At 29.4% G+C, this 15,392-nt stretch overlaps 1 non-coding gene across 1 annotated transcript; it reads right to left on the bottom strand.

Moving 5' to 3' along the window:
- Nucleotides 1-206: 206 nt before the first annotated feature.
- LOC101240495 (uncharacterized) lies at nucleotides 207-14,418 on the bottom strand. The gene is made up of 2 exons (XR_010637990.1): nucleotides 14,214-14,418; nucleotides 207-575 (listed from the first exon to the last, which is right to left on the bottom strand). It is a non-coding gene; the product is annotated as an uncharacterized LOC101240495 (transcript).
- Between the last annotated feature and the right edge of the window lie 974 nt (nucleotides 14,419-15,392).

Genomic DNA, 15,392 nt, shown 5'->3' with positions numbered 1-15,392 from the left:
AAGTACAGAAAACAAAACACAGCAAGAAACGAAAGAAAAAGGAAATATAAGAGTGAACTTAGTTTTAACTTTTTAAGTACCAATTTTGAACCAACCAATAAATTTGTTAAAGGTATCATTAAAACTTACGCAAATTTTTTTATAAAAAAGGTTTTTGAAAACAGAATTAGACAAAAAAAACCTCTGAGATTTTATTATAACTAAAATTTAAAAATAAAAAAATATATTCAATATTTAAGTAGAATGATGCCTAATGATTGTACTTCATAAAATACCATATTAAAGCTACAACAAGTAAACCTATAAACCCCCACATAACCAAAGCAACAATAGCAGCTATTAAAAAAACTGGTTCCACAATATGACCGGCTAAAGTTAGATTTGGAATGCCGAATCCACGAAGTCTATTGTTTATTTCATCTACAGGTGATCTTTCACCAATTGATGTTTCTTGATGATTATTGTAGTTATTTGATGATAATCTTTGTGAAGAATTTTTTTTTTGTGCCCAAGCTTTTGCGCGAGGATCATCATCTTGAACAATTTCTCCATTAATTATTTTAACCATTTTGTTTCTATAAAAAAATTTAATATTTTTTAATTAAATTTTAAAATAATTTTATTAAAAAAATTAATTAAAAAAATTAAAAATTTTTTATATATATATATATATGTATATATATATATATATATATATATATATATATATATATATATATATATATATATATATATATATATATATATATATATATATATATATATATATATATATATATATATAGTATCGGACAAAACGAGTGCAACCAAATAATGCTAATTTAGTTTCTTTATATAAAAGTGCTGCATTTTTTCAATTTAGAGAAATAACTATGTAACTGTTTAGAGACAAAGTTCTTCAAGTTTTATTCATCACAAAGTTCATTATTTGTACACGAAAATTAATAAATTAATCAAAAGTATTAAAAAAAGTTGATTTCCTTCTGGACAAAACAAGTGCAACTCGACAAAATGTTGACCAAGCTGTATTTTGCTATCAATATTTTGTGGCGAATCCATTGTTGTCGATCACAGCCATGCATCTTCGAGGCATAGATTCGATCAGGTGATCAATGAAACTTTGCGGAATCGCTGCCCAGGCCTTTTGGATTTGTTTAAACAGTTGATCCTTATTACGAACACCTTCACGATTAATTCTGCGGTTGACGATCTCCCACAGGTTCTCGATAGGGTTGAGATCCGAAGATTGAGGCGGCCAATCCATCACCAATAGATGGTTGTCTTGAAACCACTGCTTGACTACTTTTGCAGTGTGTTTCGGATCGTTGTCTTGCTGAAAAACCCATTTTGTTGGCATATTCCATTCAGCATGAGGTAACATAACATCTTTCAGGATATTTTTATACATGAAACGGTCCATTATTCCATCGTTTCGATGTATTGTACCTAGAACGTTAGCAGAAAAACACCCCCAGACCATTACATTGCCTCCACCATGCTTCACGGTCTTATGGCAGTAACGTAAATCGAGGCGTTTTCCGGCCGGTCGACGTACACGGCAAATGCCGTCGCTCCCAATGATGTTGAACTTCGATTCATCACTGAACAGGACAGTTCGCCATTTCTGCACATTCCAGTCAATATGAGATGAGGAGTCTTTTCTTCTGGTTTTTTAGTGAAATCAGCGGTTTCTTTGCAGGGCGTCAAGAAAGTAATCCGGCTTCAACACCACGTCGTCTGATTGTTCGATCTGATACAGGCAGCTCTAATTGCTTTTGTATCTCGACTGATGATATCCAGGGATCCTTCTTGATGGATCTGATAATCATAGAACCCTCTCTAGAAGTGGTGGAACGCGGTCTTCCACCTTTGTTATCTGCTGCTAACTTCCCCGTAGAACGATATTTGGAATATAGTCTTGATACGGTCCATTTTTTCACGCGATATTTATCACAAATACTTTTTTGTGACATTCCACTTACGTAATCGCCAATAATTTTCTTTCTTAGTTCCAATCCAAGACTATCGGGAGCCATTTTTGCACTTGAAGTCATAAAAATAATAAAAATAAATAATCACACTTCTCAAAGCTTACCGTGTTACATTTACCTTGTAATGATACAATAATGCTCTGTAGAACACAACGTCTTGGTTGGATGTGGACTGTATTGATGTAATGAAACACTTGTTTTTCATTTCTTGTATTGATGTTCTTTGATAAAACACTTTGACAAAACTCACTTTGATAAACTGTCTTGATAATACTGACTGATTGACTTCCATATACTGACTGAATTACATGTCGATTTACATGTCTCTTATCTAGTAAAATGAACCTGTTCTGGAAGATTCTAGATGCTTCTTTTCGATACTTCTGGAAGCTTCTGGATGCGTCTGGATGCTTCTGATTGTTTCTGGATATTTCTGGATGCTTCCAGATGCTTCTTCTGGAAACTTCTGGAAGCTTCTGCATGCTTCTGGAAACTTCTGGATACTTCCTTTAATTATTAAAAAACTTCCGTGACGTTGACACGGACCAGACTTAAGAAAATGAAACAAACCAAAAAAGTTGCACTTGTTTTGTCCGCTGCAAAATGGCACTTGTCAACGAAATTCTGCCTGTGTGCTGTCACCTGTCAGCTGATTGCTCATGTCATGGCATGCTATGACTCCAGACCTGTTTGCTGTGGTAGTATAGTTCGTTTCGTTTTTAAGACATGTAAAATTAGGAACACCTTTTAGCATTGTTCGATGTTGGTTGCAAATGTTTTGTCCAATACTGTATATATATATATATATATATATATATATATATATATATATATATATATATATATATATATATATATATATATATATATATATATATATATATATATATATATATATATATTATATATATATATATATATATATATATATATATATATATATATATATATATATATATATATATATATATATATATATATATATATATATATATGTATGTATGTATACAACACTCAGCCGTCATTAATACTCTAATTTTGCATTTGATTGAGATATACAGGAAAAAAGCAACATGTAACCGGGTTATAAGAATTAGATCAATTTTAACAGATTCATCGATCTTCGGAACAACAATAATAGAGTTATTCTCACTATTTGGAACTACATCAGAAAAAAGCAATAAGAAAAAAATTAAAATAAAATAAAATCATTGCTCAAATACCACCTGTCTTCTTATTTTCTTAACAGCAATATCTGCTACCTGTTTGCCAACAATACTATTTCCCTTTTTTTTTTGGTGCTCTTATTGAAAATGTAGATACACTAATTAAAATTTCTTGGAAATGTTGATAAACTTATTAAAATTTATTTCAAATTTTCAGAACTCTTATCTTAACTTTATCTACTATCTAACATATAATTTAATAAAATAATGGCAATTAACAATTGGGTTGGGAAGAAAATAGAATAAAAAATCAATTAAAAAGATTTTGTGGTTAGTTTTTTTTTCTTTTTTCTTTTTGCAACATTTCCTGGTACTTTTATTCTTTTGATAAAACTAAATTAATAAAAAAGTAACCTGAAGTAAACTTGTTATTGTCGTCCATAAATTGCGCCACTCAATTTTTGAAAGTTTTATTTAAATAAGACAGTAACAAGTCTTATTTTAATGTGATGGATCAGGTATAAATTAATCATTTAAAATGCATTTTAAACAACTTGCAATTTGCAGAAACTCCATCACAAGTTATAAGCAACAACTGTTCTTTAACATATTTAAAAGCCATTTCGTTTTTAATAGTGCTTTCTAACATATTAACAATCTCGCCGTCTTACAAAAAATCGTTAGCTATAAATATCATTTAAAAATACAACTTGTGACTCTTGTCGACAATTAATGATCATCATACAAAACGTTATAATAATAAAAAAATACGTGTGACTTTTGTTTATATGTAATAAAACTCTAGCAAAGCTAATTAATGACGCACGTAGAAATCACAACATCTCCCCAAGCTCAAAAAGATACATAATAATGATAATACTCTTCTTCCATATTGAGTAAATCGAAGACGTTGTAATTCTGTCTCACAATCTGTTGGATAGTTTTGATTAGTGCTGACAACAGCCCCCGTTGAACAATTTTTACTTGTTATCAACAACAACAGCAACAAAATCAGCGAAAAAGTTAGAAAATAATCATTTCAGTCACTGATAAAAACAAAATTTCTCAGTGTAAACAGGCTTTAAAAATTATCGACCAAGTAGATCTCGATTTATTAAAAATGAGCTTTTAATTTGATTCTCACCAAAGTATAAAACGTATATCAACATATTAAATTCTATTGAAATTATTATAACAGCTGTTAGAAAATGCGCATTTGACTGCGTCAAATCTAGCCACGTCTGATTTAAATTGTTTTATGCGTGTTTTGTAAAAAATATTAGTTTGGATTTATAAACTGAAATTTTTATAAAAAATACTTATATTGTAACATTAAAAAAATCCTTTTGTGTCATATGCTTGGGTTTCAACCACACCTTATTGCCAACTTTCCACTCTCAAAACTCAGTCAAAGACTTTAGTGTTGACTCAACTTTATCGATTCCAGAAATTCGAAAGAGTTTGTAATGTTGGCAAAAGATTTTAAAAGGTGTGACGTGCTTTGATGGAACACTGTTGATTAAGAGTACATGTGGTATACCACATTTTACCATACAATGAACTTTTTTTATAATTCCATTGTCCCATGATTTTTCAACAGCTTGATAGATAGAAGTCTTATTTCTCATTTCGACACCATAGTTATGCATCTAAATGACTAAGAATTATCTAGGAGAACTTCAGAAGGAGGTCCAAGTGATGACCATATTGTTTCTAATAATTGAACAACCATTGCTTTTACCATTTGACACTTTCTTTGCTTAATTGTGTCCATAACATGTATCTGCTTGGGGCACAATCAATACAAGTGAAATATAGCAATAAATTGACATAAGTAACATCACAGGCTACTATTTCCCATAGTTTACTAACAACAAGATTTCTCTTATCCCACAAAATCACATTAGGATCAATCGAATTACAGTCATCACATTCAGCAACAAACTGTTTTACTGTGTCTCTGTTAACGTGGATACCAGCACGCGTATATAACTCCATACTCTTGGAAACTCCCATATGTGCTATTGAATGAACTTCTTGAATCTGCTGATTATCATTGCAACACTTTTGTTGCCTAATGGTGTCCATAACATGTAATTATAAATGATATTACATTATTGCGTTGCAGCTTTTTTGTTTTTTATCCATTTTGTTGGCACTCTTGTGAGTTTATCTGCAATATTTTTAGTTGTAGGCCATTTAACAATTACATTTATGGCTTATTCCTTTAACAATTTTCCAAATATTTAAAGCCTTTGTCAAATTAACATTTCGCATTGCCCAGCACATTTTACAGGTTTGCCACAAGTCAATTCAGAACATAACCAACTAAATACACTATGAGAACCAGTTTTAATACAGACATCACTTAGGTTCCATTTCAATGTCATATTTAGACCTTCAATATATGCAACTTAGTTACATTGATATGCATTGCATCAAACTTTGGTCGAAGCCATGTTGTATTTTCTATTTTTTGTCACCTTGCATTATCACAACACCCCCAGTGAACTTGCACCATACAGTTAGAGGTACATTTGGTTTAACATTCCATACACCTTTTGTCAGATCATATTTTACAACTTTATCTATAACTTCCTGTATCATTTCAATAAAATACTTATTCATAATAGGTTCATCCCAACCTACTTCATTTGTACATCTCTTTATATAGCTGTATGCGAGTCTCAACCATCCAGCAACTGATAGATTAGCAACCAGATTACCACATAATGAGAATATATTCCTCTTGGTGAGCATAGTTTTGATAATAGGAATCTTGCAAACTTTCGTCCAAAACATTTCCTTTGTTAACCGATTTACTGTGACTTCCAATCCTAGTGCACGAACTAGATTTTCATCAAAATATTTAGGTGTTTTTGTGTAAAGACCCTACTTCTTTATATATGTCACCAGCTTTCTTCTATTTCCATTGGTTGCTAGGGTGTCATTAATGAATCCTCTAGTTGATTTTGCAAGTGAAGAACGAACCTTGTTGGATAACATATCACAGTATTGAGCTCATCATCACTGGTGCTAAGTTCAAACCAAAGCTCAAATGTGTTAGCACATACTGCTGGTTTTTGTAAATAAAAATTTAGTAAGGCCAATGTTTTTTATGTACATGAATTTGTAGGTATGCATGTTTTAGAACCACTACTGAGTCATTGCTATTTTTACTTATGAGTCTCCAATCCCTCATTGCACTGTTGATAAAATTTGCATCCCTTGTAGAGGCTTTTACATATGTGTAAAGCTCACAATATTATTTTATCCACACTTAAAATCAACGCATCCACAAAGCACTTGTTTGTTGGGTGATGTATTTTAGCACTCACTTCTTCACATCAAATTATTTCGACTATTGTTGCAACATCTGCTAAACGATTCACTTTATAGTAAAAAGGCAGTAACTTCTTGGTGATGATTAATTACGAGCAACCAGCATCCACGAGCACTATAACTTTTCCTCTGTTTATTACCAAGTCGTTAGTAGGTAGTATTGTTTCAGGACAAGTTCTTGTAGAAATACCTGAAGCAAACTAGCCCCATTTAAATTTTCCTGATTTCTTTAACATTTGTAGCAGTCTTTCGCAGCATGTTTATGCAAGCAACTCTGGCATTAAAAATTACATTCAAGTGCAAAGTGATTTAATGATTCACAGTTGTAACATCATTTTTCTTTGTTTCTTTGTATGTAACTTATCATTTCAGTCTTAGTTATCCAGTAACTTGCATTTACTTCTTCATTTACAGATAAACATGCCGCATCTAACCTAGTTTGTGCAACCACGGATGCTGTCTTGACACAATCGTCAAAGCTCAATGCATCTTCTGCCCAAAGAATGGCATACAGAATAGCCCCATCATTAATCCCAATAATGAATTGGTTATGAAGTCAGCCGTCTCTCTCTGAAGGTAATAACTGCTATTTTAAGCTGTTCGAGTCATTCAATGCGCAAACGTATGTATAGATTCTTCATTGCCAAAATAAGTTTTACCAAATTCATACTGTGAGATTAACCATGATTTTCTTATTTCCAACACTTCCAATTTCATCAAAATTCTTCGAACGAAACTTCCTCTGGAACTTTTGGTGCTGTTATTTCTTTAATGATCTTGTAAGTCATCAATGGCAGAGCAGCAAACAAGTACGCCACATAATGGTCTGAGGTTATATTGTTTATCATGAAGAAAGAGTTCATCTGTCAAATAAATTGCTTTAGCTGTCTATCTTCATATTGCAGAGATAATAGACATGCCCAATCAGCTTATTAATCAAGGCATTTAAAAGCCATTTTATTTTTAAAAATGCTTTACTTACTTATTAACAATCTCATCTGCACAAAAAATCCTTTGTTATATATCATTTAAAAATACAACTTGTGACTTTTGTTGACAATTAATGATCATTATACAAACCTAATCATAATGACGCACATTGAAATCACAACAACTTTTAAGGAGTTTAGTTTATGAATTTTAATTGCTTTCTAAAGTAAAAGAGGATTATTCCATATCAAATCACCTAAAGGCTCCCAGGGTACAACCTCAGATTTGCTTTAAATTTTGACCACACACAGATCTTATGAAAAAAATGCAATCCAGAAAATTTCAGCTTGATTGACCAACTTGTTCAAAAATTATGATTTAATTAAAAATGACCAAAATCCGAAAAATTTGTGTATCAGGAGCTTACAGCAGTTTTTTTCGATTTTTGACACACCATAACTTTTTAAATAAAGATGGTGATCACCTGAAATTTTGTAGGGTAATAGTTTTTCACCCAAATAATCCATTATTGCAGTTGTTTTTGACTGATTTTTTACAGTTTTTGAGTTATCGTACCTTAAAGTTGCTAAATATTGCAACATTATAAATATTTTTTTGAACTTTAACGTGCTACAGTTTAATACTTACTTACAGAAAGTGGATTTTTTTGTTACTTTTGGGTACTTAGGGTCACCACTTGTTAGAATAATCAAAATTATGCATTAAAAATTAATTTAGCACATGCAGCAGCCTATTGAAAAATCACTTTTTTTAAAAATTATGATAAACTACATTGACTTTGCTGGCATAGAAAATAGCGTAAACAGTTGAAATAAATTATGAAACTTCTTAATGTTGAGGTTTTATATATAGACAATCACCAAAAAAAACTTAAAGACCTATCTCTATCTTATGACATGATTGTAGCCTTTTGAGAGTGATGATATTTTCAAAAGGAGAATGTTATTAGACTATGAGCTAGCCTTAGGTCTTAGTCTAATAATTAGTCATAAGGATATCAGTAGTATATTTTTTATTTATCTGTGAATGAATATATTCAGTTTTCTTTTTAATGTCTTAATTTGTGCTAATAATAATAACATAATCAGTGTCGTAATCAGTGTCTGATAATTGTTAGTTTCTTTGAGATTTAATATGTTCATGTCTTTTTTAAACTTTTTAAATTAGTAATAAAAATAAAAAAACAGTAAAAAATGACAGAGAAATGTTGTGTGGGGAAAGTTTTAGATGAAGATTGCGACAAAACCTATTATTGTAGAATGATTGGAAGAATAAAACTAAAAGATATTGTGAACACAGATGTTGAAGTTTTAATTCAAAGAATTGGACACACTTTTGAACTAAATGAGGAGATATGTTTTCACCATGAAAAAGCCTATATTTCTAGATATGAAGCGCTTCAAAAATACTGCTGTGATCCGTTTAAAGTTCACAAGAAAAAAATTATCAAGGGATTGTGTAAAGTCGAAATTTTAACAGCAAGTCAACTTAAGATCAAACCTGGTCAAAAACTTTGCATTAACTGCTTGAACGAATTCAAACTTGAATAAATTACAGGAAAATTTCGTCAAGAAGATGAAGACTTAGATGTTGATGATGAGGAGTTTAGTTCTTCAGATCTAAATAAGACAGTTTTAAATAAGAGTGCTTCTTTACTGAAAATATCTCCTCTAAAAAATGTAAGTAAACGTGACAAATTAGAATATGGAAAGCAAAAAGTTAAAAAGCTGGAAACAAGTATGACAAACCTAGTAGCATCAGCATTGGATATAGACCCAAAAGAAATAATATCTGAGAAAAAGCAAAAGTGTATTAACTGTAATGATTTAGACAAACTTTTAGATGCAATAAAGGAAAAAGGAAAAATCAGTTTGAATGAAGAAAAAGTTCAGTTACTAACATTAACTCCTGATAGTTGGTCAATTAAAAAAACTTGCAATGCATTTTCAGTTTCAGACCATCTTGTTAAGAAAGCCAGAAAGCTGAAAAATGAAAAGGGAATACTTGCTAAACCTGAGGCTAAAAAAGGACATCCTTTGGAGGATATTGTTAAGCAGAGAGTCATTGAAATATATGAATCTGACGAATACACTAGACAATGTCCAGGAAAAAAAGACTTTGTTTCTGTGCGTATAAATAATGTTAAAGTTCATAAACAAAAACGCTTAATATTAGTTTGTTTAAAAGAACTTCATCTGGAATTTAAGAAGTTATACTCTGAACACAAAGTTGGGTTCAGCAAGTTCTGTGAATTAAGGCCAAAGTGGTGCCTTACTGTTGATAGTAGTGGAAGCCACTCAGTTTGTGTATGTTCTTACCATCAAAATGCTAAGTTGATGTGCTCTGCTCTTCCTAACAGCCATTTAATATATTACAAAGATTTAATGAAAGTATGTGTTTGTAATATAGATAGTCGAAACTGCATGTTTCATCTATGTTCCAACTGCCTTGCTAAAATAAATTTGAAGACTTTCTTGGAAAATGTGTTTGAAAAGAATGATTTTGATGATCAGACAATGGGTGTCAACTAAACGAACTGCACTTATTACAGTCCAAACAAGCATTAGTGAACTTATTGAAACTTTAAGTGAAACTTTGTATGACCTTTGTCACCACCACTTTATCAAAGAAGCACAGTCTTCCTACTTATCAGAGGCAAAACAAACATTAGACCAATAAACCTGCATTATTCTGATAGATTTTGCAGAAAACTATAGTTTTCTTGTTCAAAACGCTATACAAGGGTTTTACTGGCAAGATGATCAAGCTACCTTACACCCATTTGCTGTTTATTACAAAGATGCAAAAGATCACCTTCAATGTGAATGCTATTGTTTAATTTCTGACCATCTTTGTCATGACCAATCAGCAGTCCATTGTTTTCTCACAAAGTTGCTCCCTATGGTCAAAATCAAACTACCCACAGAGAATAAAGTTAAATACTTTAGTGATGGTGCTGCGTAACAGTATAAAAACTACAAATGTCTAATAAACTTAATTTATCACATTGTAGATCACCAAATAAATGCTGAGCATCTCTTCTTTGCTACGTCACATGGCAAAAGTCCATGTGATGGAATAGGAGGTACTATAAAAAGAGAAGCAGCAAAAGCTAGTCTACAAGCAGCAATTACAAATCAGATTCTCACACCACAAGATCTGTTTACATGGGCTCAAAAAAACATCAAAGGTGTAAACATATTTTATCTTTCAAATGATGATATCAATAACCATGAAACAACTTTTAACCTTCAGAAACGATATGAAGGGATGCGCACAGTTCCGGGAACAAGAAGCTATCACTGTTTTGTACCAGATGGAGGGAAATTGTTTTTACAAAGAATCTCTAGTGATGCTGTCTATGATACTCATGTGTTAAATGATGTTAATTTGATTAAAAAAATTCCTTCAAATTTTCAACCCGGTAAATATATTGCATGCTTTTACGATGAAGAATGGTACATAAGGCTTGTGGTTGATATTTGGAATGAAAACTAAGACGTTAATGTGAAGTTTATGCAAAGAGACAAATTAAATTTAAAATGGACAAACGATGCACGATCAAGTCGGTATTGGGTTCCATTTGACAAGATAATATGTCAAATAAGTGTTCCATTGATTAAAAGTATAAGTGCTTGTGACTATATTCTTGCTAGTAATGACTATGACAGTATTATGAGTTATATAAATCAGAGATAAGCTAATTAGTTTTATGTATACATACTTTTTCTTTTAACTGATTATCTTACTCTTTGAATGCACTTTTTTACAGTATAGTTTGTATAAAATTTGAGGTATAAATTTTGTATGTGGTAAGTGGTATTTTTTTGTTCTCCTTTTAAAAATATTATCACTCTCAAAAGGCTACAATCATGTCATAAGATAGAGTATAGGTCTTTAAATTTTTTTTGGTGATTGTCTATATATAAAACCTCAACATTAAGAAGTTTTCATAATTTATTTCAACTGTTTACGCTATTTTCTATGCCAGCAAAGTCAATGTAGTTTATCATAATTTAAAAAAAAAATGATTTTTCAATAGGCTGCTGCATGTGCTAAATTAATTTTTAATGCATAATTTTGATTATTCTAACAAGTGGTGACCCTAAGTACTTAAAGGTAACAAAAAAATCCACTTTCTGTAAGTAAGTATTAAACTGTAACACATTAAAGTTCAAAAAAATATTTATAATATTGCAATATTTGGCAACTTTAAGGTACAATAACTCAAAAACTGTAAAAAATCAGTCAAAAACAACTGCAATAATGGATTATTTGGGTGAAAAACTATTACCCTACAAAATTTCAGGTGATCACCATCTTTATTTAAAAAGTTATGGTGTGTCAAAAATCAAAAAAAACTGCTGTAAGCTCCTGATACACAAATTTTTTGGATTTCGGTCATTTTTAATTCAATCATAACTTTTGAACAAATTGGTCAATCAAGCTGAAATTTTCTGGATTGTATTTTTTTCATAAGATCTGTGTGTGGTCAAAGTTTAAAGCAAATCTGAGATGGTACCCTGGGGAACTTTCAAAAAACTAGGTGAATTGATATGGAATAACCCAAGAAACATTTTTCATGCAGTGGCACAGTTGTGGTACAGTCAGGTAGATTAGTTAAGTATACTATTATACACTGCAAGGAGACTTTAAAATTAGAAAATTATCATAAGATATTTTATCTTAATTAAAGATAACTTCCTAAAAGATTAGGTATTATTTTTCTGCACTTAACTTAATAGATACTAAATCAATGCTAAAACTCATAATCAAGATAGATTTTGAAATAAAATTTTGTAACTATCTTTTTATGATACACTGTGCTTTCTTTCTTTTTTTTTTAAATTAAATTCTGTTTGATTATTTAATTAATTTTTGTTAGCAAACTTTTTCACAAAAAAATTTGTTCATCAAGTTTAATTACTTTATTTGCTATTATATACATTCCAATACAGCATAAAACAAAATACATACATGAAACAAAAAAATATATAATAAAGCTTTTATATTTTAGTTTAAAAAGTTCTACAATAAGGTAGAAATTTCAATTGCTTTCTAAAGTAAAAGAAACATTTGATAAAAAAAAAAACACATAAATACACAAATACAAGTTATGATCAAATGTTTTCTTTTTCCATTTTCTTGCTATATCTTTTATTAGCTTTTCAAACCATTTTCTATAAAAATCCAGAATGATACAGTAATAAATTAGGTTTTGATATTTTTTGTATTGAAATCTGCTTTTCGTGATACTAAATCTTGTAAATATATTTAAAACATTATATAAAAAAAAATTATTTAATAAAGACAATATGTATGTACACATGTATGTAGGTATGAACATGCCTATTCTAATTTTAAAACTATGAGATGCATGTTCTTCAATTACTATTACATCTTCCTACAGACTTCTAAACTAGAGTAAGTGTTACTTAATCTAGTTTAGAACCAGTTTTTAACCAGTTTGACTACAATTTCACTTTATAAATAAATATAAAATTTAAGTAATAGTTTTAGTTAATCTAGTAATACAAGAAAATACTAACTAAATCTATTTATAATAAGTCAATAATAATCAAAAAATAATTAGTCAATAAACATAAAAAATAAACAAAGCTACAATCAAATTAAAATGTAAAAAACAAACGAAAGCTCAAATTAATAAAGACACTTTTTCCACTTTATTTCCACTCTGCTTTGTGTGGATATGAAGTGGAAAATTAGAACTTTTCTTAAGATGAGTCATCTCAAAGAAAAAAAAGAAAAAAAGGAAAAATTTATTTACATATTACTTTTTATAATCTTAAAACCTCAGAAATTATTTTTTAATTTAACTTATACTCTAACATTTAACCATAAAACTATTCATATTTGTGGTTATATTCTATTGCAAGATAAAATAAAAATAAAATTTTATCTAAACTTTTGAATATTTTTCAAAAGACAATGGTCACCTTTAGCCATTTCATTATGACATTATAAGTAATATATCATGTGCAAGGACAATGTGCAAGATTAAACTTGAATGTTTAATTAGATGCAAAAAAAGCAAGATGCGATCACTAATGGTATAGGGATATAAAATTGATAGTTTTGTTTTTAAGTAGGATTCATCAATATACAATAGAGATCTATCACAACAAAAATTATTTGACTTCAAATTTCAATTTTTATTAGAGTTTTATATATATTACCATTTAAGGCATTGAAAAAAATGAGTAGTACTAGATATTAATAACGCTATAACTATAATCTTTAAATAGATTATTATGCATAAAAGTGATTATTAAATAGATTATTATGATTTATATCTATTAAAAAAAGTCTAGTAAAAAAAAAATCTTGTTGCAAACCATGATGATATCAAAAACCAATTTTATCACTGATTTCTTATGGGAGATTCTATATTAAAACTTATTATTAAAACCTCAAATGGTTTTATAACCATTTGATTAGGCCTAATACCAACTTTAGACCATTCTAAGGGTTTTGAATCTAATTTAAATCATTAGTACAGTATATAAATAATATTTATATACTGTAACAATTATTATATAATGTAAGGCTAATTTGTATTTTCAATCACAAATATACATGATTTATCATATAATATATATCTGAAATATTAAATATATAAAAACCCAAAAGCTTTTAATAAACTTATAAGGATCTGAAAGTTATTTAACTTTTATTAAAACCTAATCAAACTAACATTTTTTCTTCTGCATTTATGTTGGAGAAAAATTCAGTTATTCCTTACCTTAGCAATACGTCGGTAAAACGTTAGAACAATATTGCGAGATGCATAGCAATGTCTGCCAAATAAAAAAATATAAATTCAATGTTGGCAAAAAAAATATTGGCACAACATCGGTCACCAACGTTGTTTTTATATTTCTTTATTTGTTAGGCCTTATTTTTGTACGCGCGTTCAACAACTTTCTCCTTATCTCTTCGCACTTACCGTAAAATTCGGTAACTTTGAACATTTATTTATCACACAAAAACAGACGGTTGCTTTGTTTACATTTTAAAACGCATGCGCATAAAACGACAGGCAAACAAACTTTATTTTAAATCCTGCGTATTTTCACAAACATATTCTATATTATAATTACAATTGCATTTTACTCCAGAAAGTAGACTCGAATTTTCTAGAATTCCTTCAGAAAGTAAGCCAGAAAAACGAAGATTGTGGCTTAAAGCAATAAGGCGCTGAAATTGGTCAGAATGTCAAATAAGAAATGCAAAAATATGCAATATTCATTTTTATAATGTTAATTTTCTACATTATGTAATTTTAAATGTTATGAAGAAGTATAATTATTTAAAATAGCTCTTGTAAACGCTTTGCTATATTTATAACTATTGGGGTTTTTTTGTTAGGAAAGAAGTCAAATGATTGTACAAGCCCTTCCTATGTTCCTAGCATATTTTTCTTTAAAAAAACTTGTTATACTTATCAACATCAAGTTACATCACGATGGCTGAGACAAAAAAAATAGGGCAGAGATATCATATCAGAAATTACCAAAACAAAATGAAAATAAAAATATAAATAAAACTTATCAAGATGACAGCAATACTGATCTTTTAAATGTAATAGATTTTCATTTAGAGGATGGAACTTCCTGTCAAATTACTCAAAAATGTACACAAGGTAAAAAAAAGATAAGATTGTAATTAATATGTTTACTTTTTTTTATCATAAATATTTTTTTATTATATAGAATTGTTTTTATTTTGGTTACGATATCATTTTTTTATTATTTTTTTTTTATTATTATTAGTTAAAAGTATTACTAATTACTTTTATATTTTCTAGGTAAAAGTAAAAAAGAAATCACAAAATATTCTAAAATGTTCACTAATAAACTCAAAAGTTACAGTTTGAATAAATCTAGAACAAATTTTGGTTTTATAAATTTAAAGAAATCAG

Source organism: Hydra vulgaris, chromosome 04, assembly GCF_038396675.1.
Source record: "Hydra vulgaris chromosome 04, alternate assembly HydraT2T_AEP".
NCBI classification, from domain to species: domain Eukaryota; kingdom Metazoa; phylum Cnidaria; class Hydrozoa; order Anthoathecata; family Hydridae; genus Hydra; species Hydra vulgaris.
Note: the sequence above shows the minus strand (reverse complement) of the source record. Positions and strands in the feature narration are given on the sequence as shown.